Genomic DNA, 7,697 nt, shown 5'->3' with positions numbered 1-7,697 from the left:
CGTGTGTCGACCCTCTGGTCCCCTGTGATTTTTCACTGCGTGTGTCGACCCTCTGGTCCCCTGTGATTTCTCACTACGTGTGTGTGTCGACCTATGGTCCCCTGTGATTTCTCACTGCGTGTGTCGACCCTCTGGTCCCCTGTGATTTCTCACTGCGTGTGTCGACCCTCTGGTCCCCTGTGATTTCTCACTGCGTGTGTCGACCCTCTGGTCCCCTGTGATTTCTCACTACGTGTGTCGACCCTCTGGTCCCCTGTGATTTCTCACTGTGTGTGTCGACCTCTGGTCCCCTGTGATTTCTCACTGCGTGTGTCGACCCTCTGGTCCCCTGTGATTTCTCACTGCGTGTGTCGACCCTCTGGTCCCCTGTGATTTCTCACTGCGTGTGTCGACCCTCTGGTCCCCTGTGATTTTTCACTGCGTGTGTCGACCCTCTGGTCCCCTGTGATTTCTCACTGCGTGTGTCGACCCTCTTGTCCCCTGTGATTTTTCACTGCGTGTGTCGACTCTCTTGTCCCCTGTGATTTTTCACTGCGTGTGTCGACCCTCCGGTCCTCTGTGATTTCTCACCGCGTGTGTGTTGACCCTCTGGTCCCCTGTGATTTCTCACTGCGTGTGTCTACCCTCTGGTCTTCCGCGGTTTACATCACGGTTCAAAATCTACTTATGTAGTAGAGTTTACCTGAACTGACCAGAGCAACACACCCACACACAAGTCTACCCCGTCACCCCGATACTGTCCGTTTCTTTCGCCTCACTGTCGAAACTAGTCCGTCTTCCGCGGTTTACATCACCGTTGCGTGACGTACAATGTAGCCCCCGTGAACACGTGTAGTAAATTTTTTTTAACGGTGTCCCCCAGGGCGGTCTCCTATTACGATATACCCCACGGACCGTGCCGTTGCAAACCCTTGGGGACCCAATTCCTATCACCTATCCTCTAAGTTTCCTAAATCCTGTTCTCTGACGCCATGAATCTCTTAAGTTGCTGAAGATGTTTTGGAACATTTGTGTTTTTATATCTGCATCCTTTCTGGAGCTACAGCGTGTTTCCCCTTACTGTGTGTCTGTTGTTTGCACCTGTCGGCCACTGCAGCCTCCCTCTATATTCAGAAATTAAGATGTACAATGTACAGTCATGCCTTCTCTGGCCTTTGTTACCGAGTTTTGTCTCTTGCTGACACAGTGAGACAGGGTCAAGGATACATCCGACTCACCTCAGGCCCCCTGCTCTCCCTCGGGACCCAACTGTCACTCACTCTGTGGTTACGCATCACAACTGACAGAGGCACAAAGTGAGAGCATCAACAGCAGCAACATCATCACCAAAACCCATCCTTAGCATGACATCTTCCTCCTCGTCCACTCTGCACTGTGGAGGGAAGCACAAACAACACATTCACACCACGAGACAATAAGAAAAATGTCATTCAGAGTGAGGAGAAGTCCTAAAAATAATTCACCTTAACATTCTCCACCAGGCAGTTGTTGCAATGGAGTTGTTGTGAAGTGGCAGCCAGACCTGCAGATGATGGGTTATTGAGACGGCATTAACACACACACATCTACTCATTCAAACAGCATTGGGTTGCTGTAGCGTATAGCTTGCTTTAATTGGGTTTGAGTAGATGACATAATAAGCACATGCATGGAGCTGTTAGAGTAAGAGCAAAGGGTTCAAATGATCACAGCACTTTGTACATTAAGAGGGAATATAGCCACTGATATTCTGTACTGTAGCAGAGCAGAATTTAAATCACGCTGTGGCCAACGCTGAGAGAAATTACAATTAAGACACGTATATATAATTAATATAGCGAGCAGGGAATAACAGACCATATGCAAGCAGATAATCAGGATACAACAAAAGGTAACTGTATTCCCTTATAGTTACAACGAAAGGCAGGTTTTCCTTTAAATAAAATCATTTCTGATCCTAAATATCTTTCTTTTCTAAGGTCACATTGTTCTGCGGTCTTACAAAATACACTTAAGTAAAAAAAAATCTTTGCATTGCATTTGATATTGACGGAGAGTAATCGGGTTACTTGGATAAGGTTGGATTGTTAAAATAACCCTCCTAACCTTTCTCAGCGTGTGCTTGTTCGCCAACGGAAAATGTGGAGAATGAAATGGCAGTTGGCCAAGACCTTATATTTAAAGTAACGGTCAGAAAAAAGCATATTTGATTTCCCATTTATCTGCACTATGACAACACTAGCCAAGGGGTTTTTCGCCAACCATGTGTAGATGAGCTTTATAGCATTAATTCTCACTATTTGCTTCTGCACCCTGACAAATGAAGACTGTGTGAACCCCTGCTTTTTGGTTAACCCCTCCACTGGTTTCCGCCCCAATCTACCTGTCTAGACTCCTTCAGATTCGACATTGTTCTCACTCGGCCGGATACACTGAGAAATAATAATCATCTCGCCTGGCGTACGAGGAAAGCCTCGGTTCAGTCGACCGTTTCCAGCTCACAGCGGTGGGCGTCTCTCCCTTTTCTCCCTTTCACTCATTCTGCTGCCATGCTGCCATTTTAACTGCTTCCTGAGTGGCAGGCGGGCGAGAGGGCGGGGTGTTTTTGGGAAGAAGTGGCAACGGCGGCCATGATGGAGGAGTCACTACAGACACTGAGGAACGGCCTCGATATCAAACACACACATTGGGGTTTGTGTGGTGGTGCAAAGCCGGCGAGAATCCAGGTATGACGCGAGAAATTGGAGCGAAATGCACGCGTCGCCGAGACATCACGAAAACCTAGTAATTCTCACAATTTGAAAACATTTCATCCTCGTTTTTGCAAGACAATTTAAAATGTGAAATCTTAAATGACATACTCAACATCAAGAGTAAGGCCATACAGCGAATAGTACAAAAGTCAACATCAATACGATATGTCAGTGTTGGCGAGAATCTGAGCAAAATAATGCTTTTTTTTTTGCTTATATTTAAAATAATGAACTATATTTTCTCGCTTTTCAATGAAATCAAACTTGCATACGCTGTGTGTAAGTACACATTAAAGGAGAGTCATTGTTGGGAAGAGACACAAACATGCAATTTAAATACAGATAAAATAAAATGATTTAAAATAAAATATATTGTAAACAAGGCACGCCTTAAAAGCAGCTCAGGAAGACGAGCATTACTCAGCTAGGCTTTCAAAATAAAAAAACATCTCAATGAATATATGTTTGGGTTTAACCACAAAATGCTTGTTGAGATTGAGAAGTAAGACAAATGTTGGATTTACTTACTGCGCATGTGGAATAAAACGTCCAAAAATGAAAAATAAAAACATGGACTTCCAATACGTGTCACAAATTAAACTGACAATTAAAAAAATTGATAAATAAATACAAAAATGGACTTCCTGTGCGAGTCACATTTCTTTTTTAAATCCAAAGAATGTCATGAAAAAAAATGTCATGAATAAATTAAAACTGACTCCTTGTAAATGTCACAAATAAAAAAGAAATACTTCCAAAGTATGTCATGAATTAATAGTAACAATACAAAAATGTAATTCAGTTATTGTGGGATCAGACGACCTGAAGCACACTGATATACATCTCTAAGCTGAGAGGCGAAGATCTTAATGTCCAAACTGCAGATGTCACAGGATTTTAAAAATAAAAAAGGACGTTTTTGCCACGCTTCTATTCCCTCAAAGCAGATTCTTTATACAATGTGGGTCACCCGCCTCATTTCCCCACCCCCAAAAGTGGAAATTAAAACAGAAAAACTGCTTCCTAGGATGACCAAAGTGTCTCCTAACCAACTATAGTTGAGGTCAAAGTTCATTAAGTCCCCTTGGAAACACCAGGGCAACACAAGATGGTCTAGACAGGTCATGGTATCCCCCAAAATGCCCAAATCAACCCCCTGGTTTCTTCCGGAAGGAGCAGCCAAGTGCAGTTTAAACAGTTCGGAGGATGGGGGTCGGACCTTTGAACCCTCGTGAGGTCGGATCAGCACCTCCACCCTCCACTGATCAAAGCTGAGGATCCTCCGTGTCAAAGGGGGGAGATGAACTCTGTAATCTAGACGTGTCCAAAAAACCCAATTGTCTTCTTTTCACAAGAGCCCCCAAAATGGACCCTTCCGGTGCCGCTGATTACATTAAAAGGGGAGGACGACAGGGTCTTTTCACTGAGGGCGAATCGGACAAAAGAGGCGCTTCCGTGCCCCCTTTCGCCATCTGGTCCCCCAAACAGAGAAGAAGGAATGAAAAAACACACAGAGGCTTTTAAAATGAAAAGGGCCGCTGCTGTTTGCCTATCTGTCCGTCCATCCCATCTATTCAAACATACAGTAATGCCCTCGCGCAGATTGGACGCCAAAATCTGCATCAGCAAATAAAGCGAGGTTCATGAGCAGATCTACGGGTTTAACTGAACATACATCATTATCACTGCGAAGACGATCTGTGGTTCGGACGGATCTGTGATGGAAATGACCAGAAAAACACGAATAAATGTGATCATTTTGAGTTTTAATTACAATCCAGTCAAAAGAAGGAGGTAAATAATTGAAAACGAAGCACATTTGGCCTTAAAAACTAAAAAATATGTTGTTTTTTTGACATAAGCGTTGTGTACGAAGGTGTGTCAGTTACATTAGGTTGCAATTTGTCAAATATCCTGCATGATGCACGTCTATCCCTATTGGTTAGTTGTGAGTCAGTGTTTTTGCACATGGCGTCATGACGATTGGATCCAATAATATGTTCCCATTTGATTTTTTTCAGCTGCTGTTTTGGCCGCAGATTATTCAGCAGCTCATGTTGAAATGAAAAGTCCCAGAAATCCAAATTCGCTGATTACTAAACCGCTGCCAGCGTTTTATTACGAGTATTTCTAACCTCAGAGGTCAGACAGACTTCATTAGGAGTTCGCTTTGTAACTTACATATTAAAATAACCAATCAAACGAAGCGCTGGGAGTTTAAAAGACATCATTTTGGACGTTATCTGGCATTTATTGGGGTGTGTTGACATAATCTGGGTCTAAAGAACCTGATATTACATTGATAAAAAGCCGTAAATGTACTTTATTATCTCCTCTTTGGTCCAATTTAAAATCCATGTTATAATAATGTAGTGTTTCAGGTACTGCAGGTGAGTTTGTGTGATGTTAGATTGATCAGATATGATGATGTGGAGAGTACACAACTTTCTACATTTGCCCAAATGTATGAAAATATCCATACGGTATTATAACGCAATATCATGTTTTTAATATTACATTACATTACATTTAGCTGAGGCTTTTATCCAAAGAGACTTACAATAAGTGCGTTCGACCAACAAAATACAAACTTGAAGAAAACAGAATCATATAAGTACATCAGGTTTCATAGAGCCAAAACATTTCAAGTGCTACTCAACTGGCTTTAGATAAGCCAGTCCTTTATTAGTATATAAGTGATTTGTTAGTAATTCTATCTCTCGAAGTGGAGTCTAAAGAGATGAGTTTTCAGTCTGAAGAAGATGTGTAAGCTTTCTGCTGTCCTGATTTCAATGAGGAGCTCATTCCACCATTTTGGAGCCAGGAAAGCAAACCCACGTGTTTCTGCTGATGGGAACTTGGGTCCCCCTCGCAGTGCGGGTGCAGCGAGCTGTTTGGCTGATGCAGAGCGGAGTGCACGTGCTGGGGTGTACGGTTTAACCATGTCCTGGATGTAGGAAGGGCCAGATCCATTCACAGCATGGTACGCAAGTACCAGTGTCTTGAAGTGGATTCTAGCAGTTACTGGAAGCCAGTGAAGGGAGCGGAGGAGCGGCGTGGTGTGGGAACATTTAGGAAGGTTGAAGACCTAATACTATTTGAATTCTCATTTTTTGCAAAGATATCTTCCCCTCTTAGTTTTTTTTATCGATTAAAAACCATTTTAATTATGATTATATATATATTTGTAATCAATGGTTTATATGATGCACTCTGATATTCACTCAAATCAGTGCTTTGATTGCTGTAATTTCACAATTGATATGCAAATGGTGCGCTTATTTTTGACTGTTTTGATTAGATTAAAACAAATTGAACAGTTTGCCAGATTCCTGCCAACACACAGCCCTACATTATATGATCAAAATGCTAAAGACGTTAGGATTTAGGATTTGAAGGCTCCTAAAGTGTTTCTATCAACATGTGTTACTCTGCAATAATCACTTTTAAACTTACAGTAAATATAACCAGATACGTTTTAAAGGTCCCATGTCATGCTTTTCTGGTTCTTACCCGTCCCCTTGTGTGTTATGAAGGTTGTTCTGCATGTGAACGGTCTGCAGAGTCAAAACCACGGTCAGATAGTCACCAAAACACCTCTCCAAAGTTACACCCATAGTATGGGGGAGTTAATAACTCTACACAGAGAAAGACCTGTGGTTAGGTTTACTCATGCCTACAAGAGAAGTAGTTACTTTGAGGGTTTTGACTCTGCAGACCGTTCACATGCAGAACAACCTTCATAACACACAAGGGGACGGGTAAGAACCAGAAAAGCATGACATGGGACCTTTAAAACGTATCTGGTTATATTTACTGTAAGTTTAAAAGTGATTATTGCAGAGTAACACATGTTGATAGAAACACTTTAGGAGCCTTCAAATCCTAAATCCTAACGTCTTTAGCATTTTGATCATATAATGTAGGGCTGTGTGTTGGCAGGAATCTGGCAAACTGTTCAATTTGTTTTAATCTAATCAAAACAGTCAAAAATAAGCGCACCATTTGCATATCAATTGTGAAATTACAGCAATCAAAGCACTGATTTGAGTGAATATCAGAGTGCATCATATAAACCATTGATTACAAATATATATATAATCATAATTAAAATGGTTTTTAATCGATAAAAAAAACTAAGAGGGGAAGATATCTTTGCAAAAAATGAGAATTCAAATAGTATTAGGTCTTCAACCTTCCTAAATGTTCCCACACCACGCCGCTCCTCCGCTCCCTTCACTGGCTTCCAGTAACTGCTAGAATCCACTTCAAGACACTGGTACTTGCGTACCATGCTGTGAATGGATCTGGCCCTTCCTACATCCAGGACATGGTTAAACCGTACACCCCAGCACGTGCACTCCGCTCTGCATCAGCCAAACAGCTCGCTGCACCCGCACTGCGAGGGGGACCCAAGTTCCCATCAGCAGAAACACGTGGGTTTGCTTTCCTGGCTCCAAAATGGTGGAATGAGCTCCTCATTGAAATCAGGACAGCAGAAAGCTTACACATCTTCTTCAGACTGAAAACTCATCTCTTTAGACTCCACTTCGAGAGATAGAATTACTAACAAATCACTTATATACTAATAAAGGACTGGCTTATCTAAAGCCAGTTGAGTAGCACTTGAAATGTTTTGGCTCTATGAAACCTGATGTACTTATATGATTCTGTTTTCTTCAAGTTTGTATTTTGTTGGTCGTATGTTTTTGTCTGTGGGTGTCTGTCTGTTGTAATTAATTTTGATATTGTTATAATTTATGTATACATTTTTTGGGCAATGTGAAAGTTTGTGTACGCGTCTCACCATCATCAGATATCTGGATCAATCCTAACATTCACACAAAACTCACTGCAGTACCTGAAACACTATCATTATCTGGACTTGACGAATGTGTATTCTTAGAAATTGGACCAACAGTAGCAGGGAGCAGTGAATAAAGCTAACTAATTTTACGGTTTTTA

General features: G+C 41.9%; 1 long non-coding RNA gene across 3 annotated transcripts in view; it reads right to left on the bottom strand.

The window, feature by feature from the left end:
- LOC104951481 (uncharacterized) overlaps window positions 1-7,697 on the bottom strand; it is a 62,817-nt gene that overhangs the window by 16,031 nt on the left and 39,089 nt on the right. For 2 of the 3 annotated variants that reach the window (XR_799030.1, XR_799029.1), the window contains exons 5-6: window positions 1,464-1,522; window positions 1,218-1,372 (exon numbers count right to left, since the gene is read on the bottom strand). This is a non-coding gene — a long non-coding RNA (uncharacterized lncRNA). Of the gene's footprint in view, window positions 1-983; window positions 1,373-1,463; window positions 1,523-7,697 lie in introns of those variants that run through there. The other variant, XR_799028.1, reaches the window with a different exon arrangement.

The sequence above is a fragment of the Notothenia coriiceps genome, unplaced genomic scaffold (assembly GCF_000735185.1).
Source record: "Notothenia coriiceps isolate Sejong01 unplaced genomic scaffold, NC01 NC01_scaffold00018999, whole genome shotgun sequence".
Taxonomy (NCBI): Eukaryota; Metazoa; Chordata; class Actinopteri; order Perciformes; family Nototheniidae; genus Notothenia; species Notothenia coriiceps.
The sequence above is the reverse complement of the archived record's forward strand: the minus strand, read 5'-3'. Positions and strand labels throughout refer to the sequence as shown.